General features: G+C 39.3%; 1 protein-coding gene across 8 annotated transcripts in view; it reads left to right on the forward strand.

Moving 5' to 3' along the window:
- The window catches only part of GIGYF2 (GRB10 interacting GYF protein 2), a 164,448-nt gene that overhangs the window by 125,350 nt on the left and 26,878 nt on the right, over positions 1 to 12,220 (forward strand). The gene's annotated exons all lie outside the window — the stretch shown is intronic.

Genomic DNA, 12,220 nt, shown 5'->3' on the forward strand with positions numbered 1-12,220 from the left:
GAAAAATAAAATTTGTCTTATCTTTCTGGTTTTTGCTCAGCTATGTAGTGGAAATGTTGTAAAATACATGGTTTTTTTAAAGCAAGTTTCAAACTGAAGCAGAATAGTACAACAAATGCCCATAAATCACCCAGCAATATATATATTTTTTTTCTTTTAAGATGAGTCTTGCTCTGTCGCCCAGGCTGGAGTGCAGTGGCATAATCTTGGCTCACTGCAAGCTCCGCCTCCTGGGTTCATGCCATTCTCCTGCTTTAGCCTCCCGAGTAGCTGGGACTACAGGCGCCCACTACCACGCCTGGCTAATTTTTTGGATTTTTAGTAGAGACGTAGTTTCATTGTGTTAGCCAGGGTGGTCTCAATCTCCTGACCTCATGATCCACCCGCCTCGGCCTCCCAAAGTGCTGGGATTACAGGCATGAGCCACTGCGCCCAGCCATCACCCAGCAATAATTTCTAACATAATGATTTTCATGTATGGTATGAGATGAGGCTGTGATTTCATTCTTTTGCCTATGGATATCTAGTTTTCCCACCACCATTTATTAAAGAGACTGTTCTTTCCCCATTGTATGTTTTTGGCATCTATGTTAATGAGCGTAAATGTATGGATTTATTTCTGGGCTTTGTATTCTCTTTTTGGTTTCTTTTTTTTTTGGAGATCAAGAGCCTCACTCTGTTGCCCAGGCTGGCGTGCAGTGGCGCGATCTTGGCTCACCACAACCTCCACCTCCCCAGTTCAAGCGATTCTCATGTCTAAGCCTCCCAAGCACCTGGGACTACAGGCAAGCATCACCACGTCTGGCTAATTCTTTTGTGTTTTTAATAGAGATGGGGTTTTGCCTTGTTGGCAGGCTGGTCTCACCTCCTGGCCTCAAATGATCTGCCTGCCTCAGCCTCTGAAATGCTGGGATTACAGGTGTGTCTTTTTTGCTTTCTTGACAGTGTTCTTTGAAACACGTAAATTTTTCACTTTGATAATGTCCAATTTATCTTTTTATTTTATTTACTTTCTTATTTTAAGACAAAGTCTCACTCTGTTGCCCAGGCTGGAGCGCAGTGGTGCGATCTTGGCTCACTGCAGCCTCTGCCTCCCAGGTTCAGGCAGTTCTGCTTCAGCCTCCCGAGTAGCTGGGACTACAGGCATGTACTGCCACGCTTGGCTCGTTTTTGTATTTTTGATAGAGATAGGGTTTCGCCATATTGGCCAGGCTGGTCTTGAACTCCTGACCTCAGGTGATCGCTTGCCTTGGCCTCCTAAAGTGTTGGGTAGAGGCATGAGCCACCGCGCCTGGCCAGTAATGTCCAATTTATCTATTTTTTTCTTACAAGTTGTATACTTTTAGCTCTTACTTTTAGTTTGGATTCCTTATATTCTCAGTACGTGTCCTTTGTTAGATAAATGTTGTGCATACTTTCCTCCAGGCTATAGCATGTCTATTTCTTAGGGGATCTTTTGATAAGAGATTTTTAATTTTGATGAAATCCTATTAAATTTGTCTTTTATTAGTGTTTTTTTGTTTCTATGTAAGAAATATTTGCCAACCTACAGATTATTAAAATACCTCCTGTATTTTTTTTAAAGCTTTATAGTTTTGGTTTTACAAATAGTTTGAATTGTTTTTTCTGTATGATATGAGGAATGGGTTGTTCCAGTGGCTGTTTTTGCAAAGTCTTTACTTTTTCTATTGAATTTTTGATGCTTTTGTCAAAGTCAATTGTATAAATATGTTTTTTTTTTTTTTTTTTTACTGTACTCTTCCCTTTTGTTCCACTGATAAGTTTGCCTGTCCTTAAATGAGTACGCACTGATTTGATTACTGCTGTACCTTTATAGTAACTAGAAGTAAGTCAGTATGTCTTCCAGCTTTGCCTTTTTATTCAAGACTGCTTGACGAAGATCTTTCGCCTTCCTATTAAAATTTAAAATTATCTTCTTAATTTCTATATAAAAGCCTACTGTGGTTATGATTTGGATTGTGTGGAATCTAAATTGAAGAGAATTCACATTTTAAGATATACTGAGTCTTCCAGGCAATGAACATGGTATATCTTTCCATTTGTTTATGTTTTCCTTGTTTTTTCTCAGTACCATTTTGTTTCCATTATACAGGTTATGTACATCTTTAAAAAATTGATTTTTTTCTTTTTTGCTATTATAAATGGAATTTTAAAAGTTTATTTTCCAGCAGGCTGGGTGCAGTGGCTCATGCCTGTAATCCCAACACTTTGGGAGGCCAAGGCGGGCAGATCACGAGGTCAGGAGTTCGAGACCAGCCTGGCCAACAGGGTGAAACCCTGTCTCTACTAAAAATACAAAAATTAGCTGGGCGTGGTGGCACGCACCTGTAATCCCAGTTACTTGGGTGGCAGAGGCAGGAGAATTGCTTGAACATGGGAGGCAGAGGTTGCAGTGAGCCAAGGCACCCCTACATTCCAGCCTGGGTGACAGGGCAAGACTCTGTCTTTTCCAGTTCTGTATAGAAATGGAATTGATTGGTTTTCATATATAGATCTTATATTCTGACACCTTGTGAAACTCAACTTACTACGTCTAATAGTATTTTTGTTGATTCCTTAGGATTTTCTGTGGAATCTTATTGATAAATTGGAGCAGTTTTAATTCTTCCTTTCCAACCGTGGATAGAAGTGGTTAAAATGTATAATAGCCTTATTTCCAGTATTGAGGAGAAAATGTCTGGTATTTCACCATTAAATATATTGATAGTTTTTCATAGGTATCCATTATCCAACTGAAGAAGTTTCTTTCCAGTCCTAGTTTACTGAAAGTTTTTCAATGAATAGATATTGAGGTTGTAAAATGCTTTATCTGCATTGATTGATGATCATTTAGTTTTTTCATTCTGCTCATGGTGAATTAATATTAATATTAATAACTGAGTTATTAATAACTGAGGTTTGAAGGTTAAGTCAACTTTGTGTTCCTGGATTACCACCCTACTTGATACATATGTTAACCTAATTTGGTACTGTTTTGTTAAGAATATTTGCATCTGTGTTCATGAGAGAGAGAGAGGTCTACAGTTTTCTTTCTCTTTTTCCTTTCTTTTTTCTTTTCTTTTTTTTTTTTATTGAGATGGTCTCACCCTGTCACCCAGGCTGCAGTCTTGGCTTACTACAGCCTCAACCTACCATGCTCAATCAAGCCTCCCACCTCAGTAGCTTGGGCCACATGCGCATGCCACCACGCCTGGCTAATTTTTTTATTTTTTGTAGAGATATGTGGTCTTGTTGTGTTGCCCAGGCTGATCTTGAATTCCTGGACTCAAGCAGTTTTCTTGTCTCAGCCTCCCAAAGTGGTGGGATTACAGGAGCGAGCCACCACGCCTGACCTATAATTGTCTTGTAATGCTTTTGTCCCCTTTTGGCGTTAGGTTTATACCGGCCTCTTAAATTGGAATGTGATACTTTCATTGTTTTCTGAAAAAGTTTGTGTAAGATTGGAATTATTTCTTCATTGAATACAGGCATACCTCATTTTATTGTGCTTCACTTTCTTGTGCTTTGCACGTATTTCATTTTTTACGAATTGAAGGGCTTGTGGCATCCCTGCATCGACCAAGTCTGTTGGCCAGCAGCATGTGCTCACTTTGTCTCTGTGTCACACTTCGGTAATTCTTGCAATGTTTCAGATTTTTGTTTACTGTTATATCTGTTATGGTGATCTGTAATAAGTGATTTTTGATGTCACTATTGAAATTGTTGTGGAATGCCATGAACTGTGCCCACATAAGGCAGCAAACTTAATCTATACCTATTATATATGTTCTGACTACTGACTGGCTGTTCCCTGTCTCTCTTCCTCTCCTTGGACCTCCCTATTCGCTGAGACACATTATTATTGAAATTAGGCCAAATAATAACCCTACAATGGCCTCTAAGGGTTCAAGTGAAAGGAAGAGTCATGTCTCACACTTCAAAGCCGAGATAGGCCAAAGGCTAGGACCCCCTGTGCCAGTTAGCTAAGTTGTAAATGCAAAGGAAAAGTTACTGAAGAAAATTAAAAGTGCTACTCCAGTGAACACATGAATGACAAGAAAGCCAAACAGCCTTATTGCTGATATGGAGATAGTTTTAGTGGTCTGGATAGAAGATCAGACCAGCCGCAACATTCCTTTAAGCCAAAGCCTAATCCAGAGCAAGGCCTTAAAACTCTCTTCAATTCTGTGAAAGCCGAGAGAGGTGATGAAGCTGAAGAAGAAAAATTTGAAGCTAGCAGCGGTTGGTTCGTGAAGTTTAAGGAAAGAAGCCCATTTCCATAAAATAAAAGCACAATGTGAAGCAGCTAGTGCTGATGTAGAAGCTGCAGCAAGTTATCCAGAAGCCCTGCTTAAGATCATTGATGAAGGTGGTTGCACTAAGCAACATATTTTCAGTATAGATGAAACAGCCTTCTAATAGAAGAAGATATTATCTAGGACTTTCATAGCTAGAGAGGAGAAGTCAGTACCTGGCTTCAAAGCTTTAAAGGACAGGCTGACTCTCTTGTTAGGGGCTAATGCAGCTGGTGACTTAAAATTGAAGCCAATGCTCATTTACCATTCTGAAAATCCTAGGGTCCTTAAGAATTATACTAAATCTACTCTGCCTGTGCTGTATACATGGAACAGCAAAGCCTGGATGACAGCACATCTGTTTACAGTGTGGTATATTGAATATTTTAAACTCACTGTTGAAGACCTACTGCTCCTTTCAAAATATTACTGCTCATTGACAATGCCCCTAGTCATCCAAGAGCTCTGATGGAGATGTACAAGGAAATTAATGTTGTTTTCATCCATGCCAACATAACATTCATTCTGCAGCCTGTGGATCAAGGATTAATTTTGATGTTCAAGTGTCATTATTTAAGAAACATACTTCATAATGCTCTGTGTACCATGGGTAGTGATTCTTCTGATGGATCTGGGCAAAGTAAATTGAAAACCTTCTGGAAAGGATTCGCCATTCCAGATGCCATTAAAGAACATTAGTGATTCATGAGAGGAAGTCAAAATGTCAACATTAACAGGAGTTTGGAAAAAGTTGATTCCCACCCTCATGGGTGACTGTGAGGGGTCCAAGACTTCAGTGGAGGAAGTAACTGCGGATGTGGTGGAAATAGCAAGAGAACTAGAATCAGAAGTAGAGCCTGAAGATGTGACTGAATTGCTGTAATCTCATGGTAAAGTTTGATGTGTCAGCAGTTGCTTCTTATGGAAGCAACTACTTTCCATAAGCAAATAAAGTAGTTTCTTAAGATGGCATCTACACCTGGTGAAGATGTCGTGAACATTGTTGAAATGACAACAAAGGATTTAGAATATTACATAAACTTAGTTGATAAAGCAGTGGCAGGGTTTGAGAGATTGACTCCAACTTTTTTTTTTAATTAAGTTCTAGGGTACATGTGCACAGCGTGCAGGTTTGTTACATAGGTATACATGTGCCATGTTGGTTTGCTGCACCCATCAACTCGTCATTTACGTTAGGTATTTCTCCTAATGCTATCCGTCCCCCAGCCCCCCACCCCTCGACAGGCCCTGGTGTGTGATGTTCCCTGCCCTGTGTCCATGTGTTCTCGTTGTTCAACTCCCACCTGTGAGTGAGAACATGTGGTGTTTGGTTTTCCATCCTTGTGATAGTTTGCTTAGAATGGTGATTTCCAGCTTCATCCGTGTCACTGCAAAGGACATGAACTCATCCTTTTTTATGGCTGCATAGTATTCCATGGTGTATATGTGCCACATTTTCTTAATCCAGTCTATCACTGATGGACATTTGAGTTGGTTCCAATTCTTTGCTATTCTGAATAGTGCCTCAGTAAACATATGTGTGCATATGTCTTTATAGTAGCATGATTTATAATCCTTTGGGTATATACCCAGTAATGGGATTGCTGGGTCAAATAGTATTTCTAGTTCTAGATCCTTGAGGAATTGCCACACTGTCTTCCACAATGGTTGAACTAATTTACACTCCCACCAACAATGTAAAAGCATTCCTATTTCTCCACATCCTCTCTAGCATCTGTTGTTTTCCTGACTTTTTAATGATTGCCATTCTAACTGGCGTGAAATGGTATCTCATTGTGGTTTTGATTTGCATTTCTCTGATGACCAGTGATGATGAGCATTTTTTCGTATGTCTGTTGGCTGTATAAATGTCTTCTTTTGAGAAGTGTACAAAAGCCAAAATAGACAAATGGTATCTAATTAAAGAGCTTCTGCACAGCAAAAGAAACTGTCATCAGAGTGAACAGGCATCCTACAGAATGGGAGAAAAATCTTTGCAATCTACCCATCTGACAAAGGGCTAATATCCAGAATCTACAAAGAACTTAAACAAATTTACAAGAAAAAAACAAACAACCCCATCAAAAAGTGGGCAAAGGATATGATTGACTGCAATTTTGAAAGAAGTTCTACCCTAGATAAAATGCTATCAAACGGCATCACATACTGCAGAGAAATCTTTCATAGAAATTAGAGTCAGTCAATGCAGCAGACTTCACTGATGTCTTATTTTAAGAAATTGCTGCAGTCATCCCAGCCTTCAGCAACCACCACCCTGATCAGCAGCCATCAACATCAAGCCAAGACCATCAAAAAAGAATACAACTCTCTGAAAGCTCAGATGATTGTTGCATTTTTTTAAGCAGCAGATTTTCAATGTAAGTGAAACAGCCTTCTAATAAAAGAAGATATCATCTAGGACTTTCATAGCTAGAAAGGACAAGTCAGTGCCTGGCCTCAAAGCCTCAAAGGACAGGCTGACTCTCTTGTTAGGGGCTAATGTAGCTGGTGACTAAGTTGAAGCCAGTGCTCATTTACCATTCTGAAAATCCTAGGGCCCTTGGGATTTTCAAGGTATAGACATTGTTTTTTAAGACATAATGTGGTTAAATACCTAATAGACTACTTTAAACATTTATATGCACCGGGAAACCAAAAGTTTTGTATGACTTGCTTTATTGCAATCTTCACTTTATTGCAGTAGCCTGGTACTGAACCTGCAGTATCTTTGAGGCATGCTTGTCTTTGGTAGAGTTCACCATTGAGACCATCAGAGCCTAGTGTTTTCTTTGTGGAGAGATTTTTTATAAAGTTCAGTTTCTTTGAATTATGTGGCTAATCGGGTTGTTTTGTCTTGTCAGTGTTTGTAATCTGTGTCCTTTTAACAAAGCTGTCAAATTCAATGGCACAATTTTATTCATTGTTATTCTTTTTATGCTTGGTCTGTAGCAATAGTCCTCCTTTTATTCTGCATATTGGTAGTTTTGTGTTGCGTTTATCAGTCTTTTGAAAGATTGAACAAAGAACCAACTTTTGGCTTTGTTACTTATTTATCTTTTCATTGATTCCTGCCACACAGTTATTTTCTGTCTTCTACTTTGAGTTGAATTTGCGTCTTTTTCTAGTTTCTTAAGACAAAAATTTAGATAATAAATGTTAAACCTTTCTTCCTTTTTAATAAATACATGTAAAGCAATATATTTCTCTCTGAGCACTTCTTTAATTACATGTCACAATTTTTAGTATGTTGCCTTTATTATTATTTAATTTAAAGCACTTTTGAATTTTTTTTGTAATTTCCACTTTGGCTTATGAGTTATTCGAGAATGGGTTAGTTAATTTCCAAGTATTTGGAAGCCTTTTCTTTTTTTTTTTTTTTTTTTTTTTTTTTTTTGAGAGAGGGTCTCACTCTGTCACCCGGGCTAGAGTACGGTGGTATGGTCACAGCTCATTGCAGCCTTTACCGCCCTGGGCTCAGGTGATCCTCTCACCTCAGTCTCCTGCGTAGGTGGGACCACAGATATGTGCCACCACACCTGGTTAATTTTTGTTTTTGAAGACATAGGGTTTCGCCATGTTGCCCATTCTGGTCTTGAACTCCCGGGCTCAAGCAGTCAGCCCGCCTTGGCCTCCCAAAGTGCTGGGATTACAGGCATGAGCGGTGGTGCCTAGCCCCTTACTTATATTTAGTTCTAACTTAATTATGTTGTAGTCAGAGAACATAATCTGTAAGATCCCAATTTTTAAAAATTTATTGACCTTTTTTTTTGGTTCAGTATATGGCTTGTCTTGGTGAATTATTCCGTGTGCATTTCTGGGTGGGTTTGTTTGTTTGTTTGTTTGTTTGTTTGTTTGAGTCCAGGTCTCACTGTGTTGCCCACAGTGAAGTACAATGGTGTGATCATAGCTCACTGCAGCCTAGAACTCCTTGGTTCAAGCTATTCTCCCATTTCAGCCACCAGAGTAGCTGGAACTACAAGCATATACCACCATGCATGGCTAATTTTTTAAAAAGTTTTTATAGAGGCGGGGTTGTGGCTGGTCTAATGGTAGTGGGTTATCAGAATTTATTAAAATTATTAGTGTCACTAAAGTTAGTATACAACCCCCCACTGCTAAATCTAACTAGTTTTTTAAAAAAGGAAAAAAATTTAAAAATATGTAGAGTGTGTAGAGATGGGGTCTTGCCATGTTGCCCAGGCTGGTCTTGAATTCCTGGCCTCAAACAACCCTCCTGCCTCAGCCCCCCAAAGTGCTAGAATTATAGGCAGGAGCTACCAAGCCTGGCCTCCTACATTTGAAAAGAATGTGTATTTCTCAATTGTTGAGTGTAGTGTTTCATGAATGACAATTAGGTCAAGGTGGTTGATAACATTTAAATATTTTATATCCTTACTTAATTTTTATCAAATTGTTATATTGATTCCTGGGAGAGATGCTAAAATTTTTTCAAAATTAGCCATGCATTTTCATCTTAAGAAAACAGATGCTAAAATCTGAAACTGCAGTTTTTGATTTGTTCATTTCTCCCTTTAGATGTTTGTATTTGCTCTTGTGTCTTGAGACTCTATTATTACTTGCATATACATTTATATAGTTCTGTCTTCTTAGTGAACCTTTTATTGTTACGAAATGTTTCTATTTACCTCTGATTGTATTCCTTGTCTTAAAGTCTATTAAATTGACGTTAAGGTTGCCATTCTAGTTGTCTTTGGTGTTTGCATGGTATATATTTTTTCCTTATTCCATTTTTGTGTGTATCTACTGATTTTTGTAATAAAAAAATTGTATAAGGAACATTCTGAATGGTAGATTATAGAGATTATGCATTCTGGTTTGTCCCTTTAAAGAGAGAGTTTAGTTCTGGCTGGCAGTTACCTTGGTCAATTCAGTCTTCAACATTGCACCCTACTTACGGTAGAGCAGCAGAAATATCTAATCTCAGTTACTGAGTTTTTCCAGCTTCCAGCTGCACCTTTTAGCTTGATCCCGAGGTCTACTTCATGCCTGTAGTTTATGAGCCAGCCAAGGATTTCTGCAGATTTGGGGGCTCATCTCTTTTCTGGTTCCCTTCCTTCTGATGGTCCCCCTTCCACATTTTCCCCCTAGGTTAATGTCTGCTTCTCTATCCCAGAACTCTCTCTTTTGACCACCAGAACTGCTAGTAACACTTTGAGCCCCTTGCTGGTGAATTGGGGAGTGCCCTTAGGCAAAACATAAATAAAAATCTTACATGTTATTTTTTCAAAGTTATGCTTTTTGATTAGTAGACAGTTGGCGGGCAGGGAAAGGTAGACTCTTCTTTGATTTCTCTCTGGTGTTCATTCATTCATTCATTCATTCATTTATTTATTTTTATTGACAGCGTCCCACTCTGTCGCCCAGGCTGGAGTGCAGTGGTGTGATTATAACTCACTACAACCTTGAACTCCTGGGCTCAAGCCATCCTCCTATCTCAGCCTCTCAAGTACTTGGGACTGCAGGCATATGCCCCATGCCTGGCTAATTTTTACTTTATGTTTTGGAGACAGGGGTCTCACGGTATTGCCCAGTCTCATCTCAAATTCCTGGCCTCATGTGATCCTCTCGCTTCAGCTTCCTTAGTAGTTGGGATTACAGGCACAAACCACTGGGCCTGGCTCAGTATACCTGTTCTTTTTTTCGTTTTTAGTTCATTGATGTTTAGTTCAGCTTTTATAATTACATGTGTGACCGTTGGTCCAGCCATGGTACTCTGTCATTATAAGAAACTGGAACCCCCAAATCATTTTATTTTAATGTTTAAGAACATAGGTTTTTTTTTATTGGTAGACTTCATTTTTAGAACAGTGTTAGATTTTCAGAGAAACTGGGAATATAATACACAGAGCTTCCATATTTCCCCTTGCACACAGTTTCCCCTGCTATTAATATCTTACATGAGTATGGTACATTTGTTACAACTAATAAACTGGTGCTAATGCATTATTATTAACTAACATCCATTGTTTATTGAGATTTTTAAAGCTTTTCCCTAATGTCCTTTTTCTGTTCCAGGATTCCATTCAGAATATCATATTAGCTGGGCACAGTGGCCAGCACTTGTAATCCCCACAACTCAAGAGGCTGAGGCAGAAGGATCGCTGAGGCCAGGAGTTCAAGAACATCCTGAGCAACATAGCGAGACCCTGTCTCTACAAAAAAAAAAAAAAAAAAAAAAAGATAACAACTTGTAAAAAGGAGAATATCTTATTACATTTAGCTGTCATGTCTCTTTAGGCCCTTCTTGGCTATGACAGTTTCTTAGACTTTCCTTGTTTTTGATGACTTTGACAGTTTTAAGAAATATTGGTTAGTATATTATAGGGTACCCCTTGATTGGAATTTATTTGAAGTTTTTCTCATGAATAGACTGGACTGTGGGTATTTGGGAGGAAGATCACAGAGGCAAGGTGGCATTTTCATCACATCAAATCAAGGGGTACCCGTATTGCCAACATGGTTTGGGACTGCTGATGTAGACCTTGATCACCTGGCTGAAGTAGTGTTTGTCAGGTTTCTCCACTGTAAGTTACTTCCCCCCTTACTACTGTAAGTCAGGACTGTACTGACTCCTTGGAAGTCACTCTGTGGAGTCCACACTTAAGAATGTAGAGTTTTGCTTGCTTTTCCCTGTGTTCTAAATTGAGATTTTTTTTCAGAAACCTAAATTCTGTTAGAGATAGATAGCTTCCAAGTTAGATTGTGTGTTGACTCATTCTTTGGTTTATTCATTTATCAGTTAACATGTTTAGTTAATGTACTACCTGCCAGTTATTGTGCTTGTTTTCTGGTGGAATATAAGACTTTTTAGGCAATTGTTTCTGTCCTTAAGAAGTCCATGTGTGTGATGAATATACAAGAAGTAAGCGCTGTCATTAGGATACTTTCAGCTACAAAATAAAAATACCCATCTAAGGTGGCTTAAATAATAAATGAAATTTTTGCCTCACACTCTAAGGAGGTCTGCCCATCAGCCTGTTGTACACTTGCTTCAGTGATTCAGTGAATGCCATTAAGTATTTACGGCCTTTGCATACTCCTCCTCTGCCATTTCCTGGTGTGTTGACTTTTGAGTTCAGATGTTTCACGTCATGGTTAAGAGTTTTGGATATCACACTGTGTGCAGCCTGTATCCAGACAGGGAATGGCCCTTCTCTCATGCTTTGTTCCTTTTATCTGGGAAGAATTTCTTCCTTAGAGGTCTCCCAGTAGACATCTCTTTGACCCCAGTTGGATCACATGGCTACCCCTAGTTACACTGGAAGCTTAAAAGCAAAATCTGACATTTTAAACCTCTGATGTGGCAGGAGGCTTTGTCTGCAAGGAATAAGCCTGACAAAGGTAGTGGTTATTGGATAGGTAGAAACAGGAGCTGCCATAGGTGGACTAGAAGCAAATAGATAAGGACAGGGTATAGTTGACGTTAATCAAAAGGCAAAGGTGAAATATACCTCCTAAAGGCTAGGCGAGTCTCCGAGTGGCTAACTTCTATCTGACCTACGTTTTAGAGAATGAAGTAGAGGAATGTGATATGGGTAAGACAAAGCATTGCAGGCACAGCAGACAGACTCCAAAGATGAAGAGAATTTCTTAGTGAAATGAGTTTCACAGGGCACAATGGAATGGTTTTGAGGGAAGGAAGCAGAAGGAAAATGAGCCCAGGTGAGGGCAAATGCAGTAAATGGTGGAGGACTGGTTGAGGAGAGGTGTTCTGAAGGGCCTATGGGCCACAAGGGGCAAGAGCCAGGGTTGGAATTCTGTGGTCTTTGAAAGTTGCTTTGGTTCCAGAACTGGCTGGTGCTTGCATGGTAATCAGCATTCTTACAAGGTATTGGTAGCTTTTAGCGCTCAGCACCCAGAAAAGCTTGCTCACCTCACATGTTGGAGCAGTGTTTCCAGGGAGA

The sequence above is a fragment of the Nomascus leucogenys genome, chromosome 22a, assembly GCF_006542625.1.
Source record: "Nomascus leucogenys isolate Asia chromosome 22a, Asia_NLE_v1, whole genome shotgun sequence".
Lineage (NCBI taxonomy): Eukaryota > Metazoa > Chordata > Mammalia > Primates > Hylobatidae > Nomascus > Nomascus leucogenys.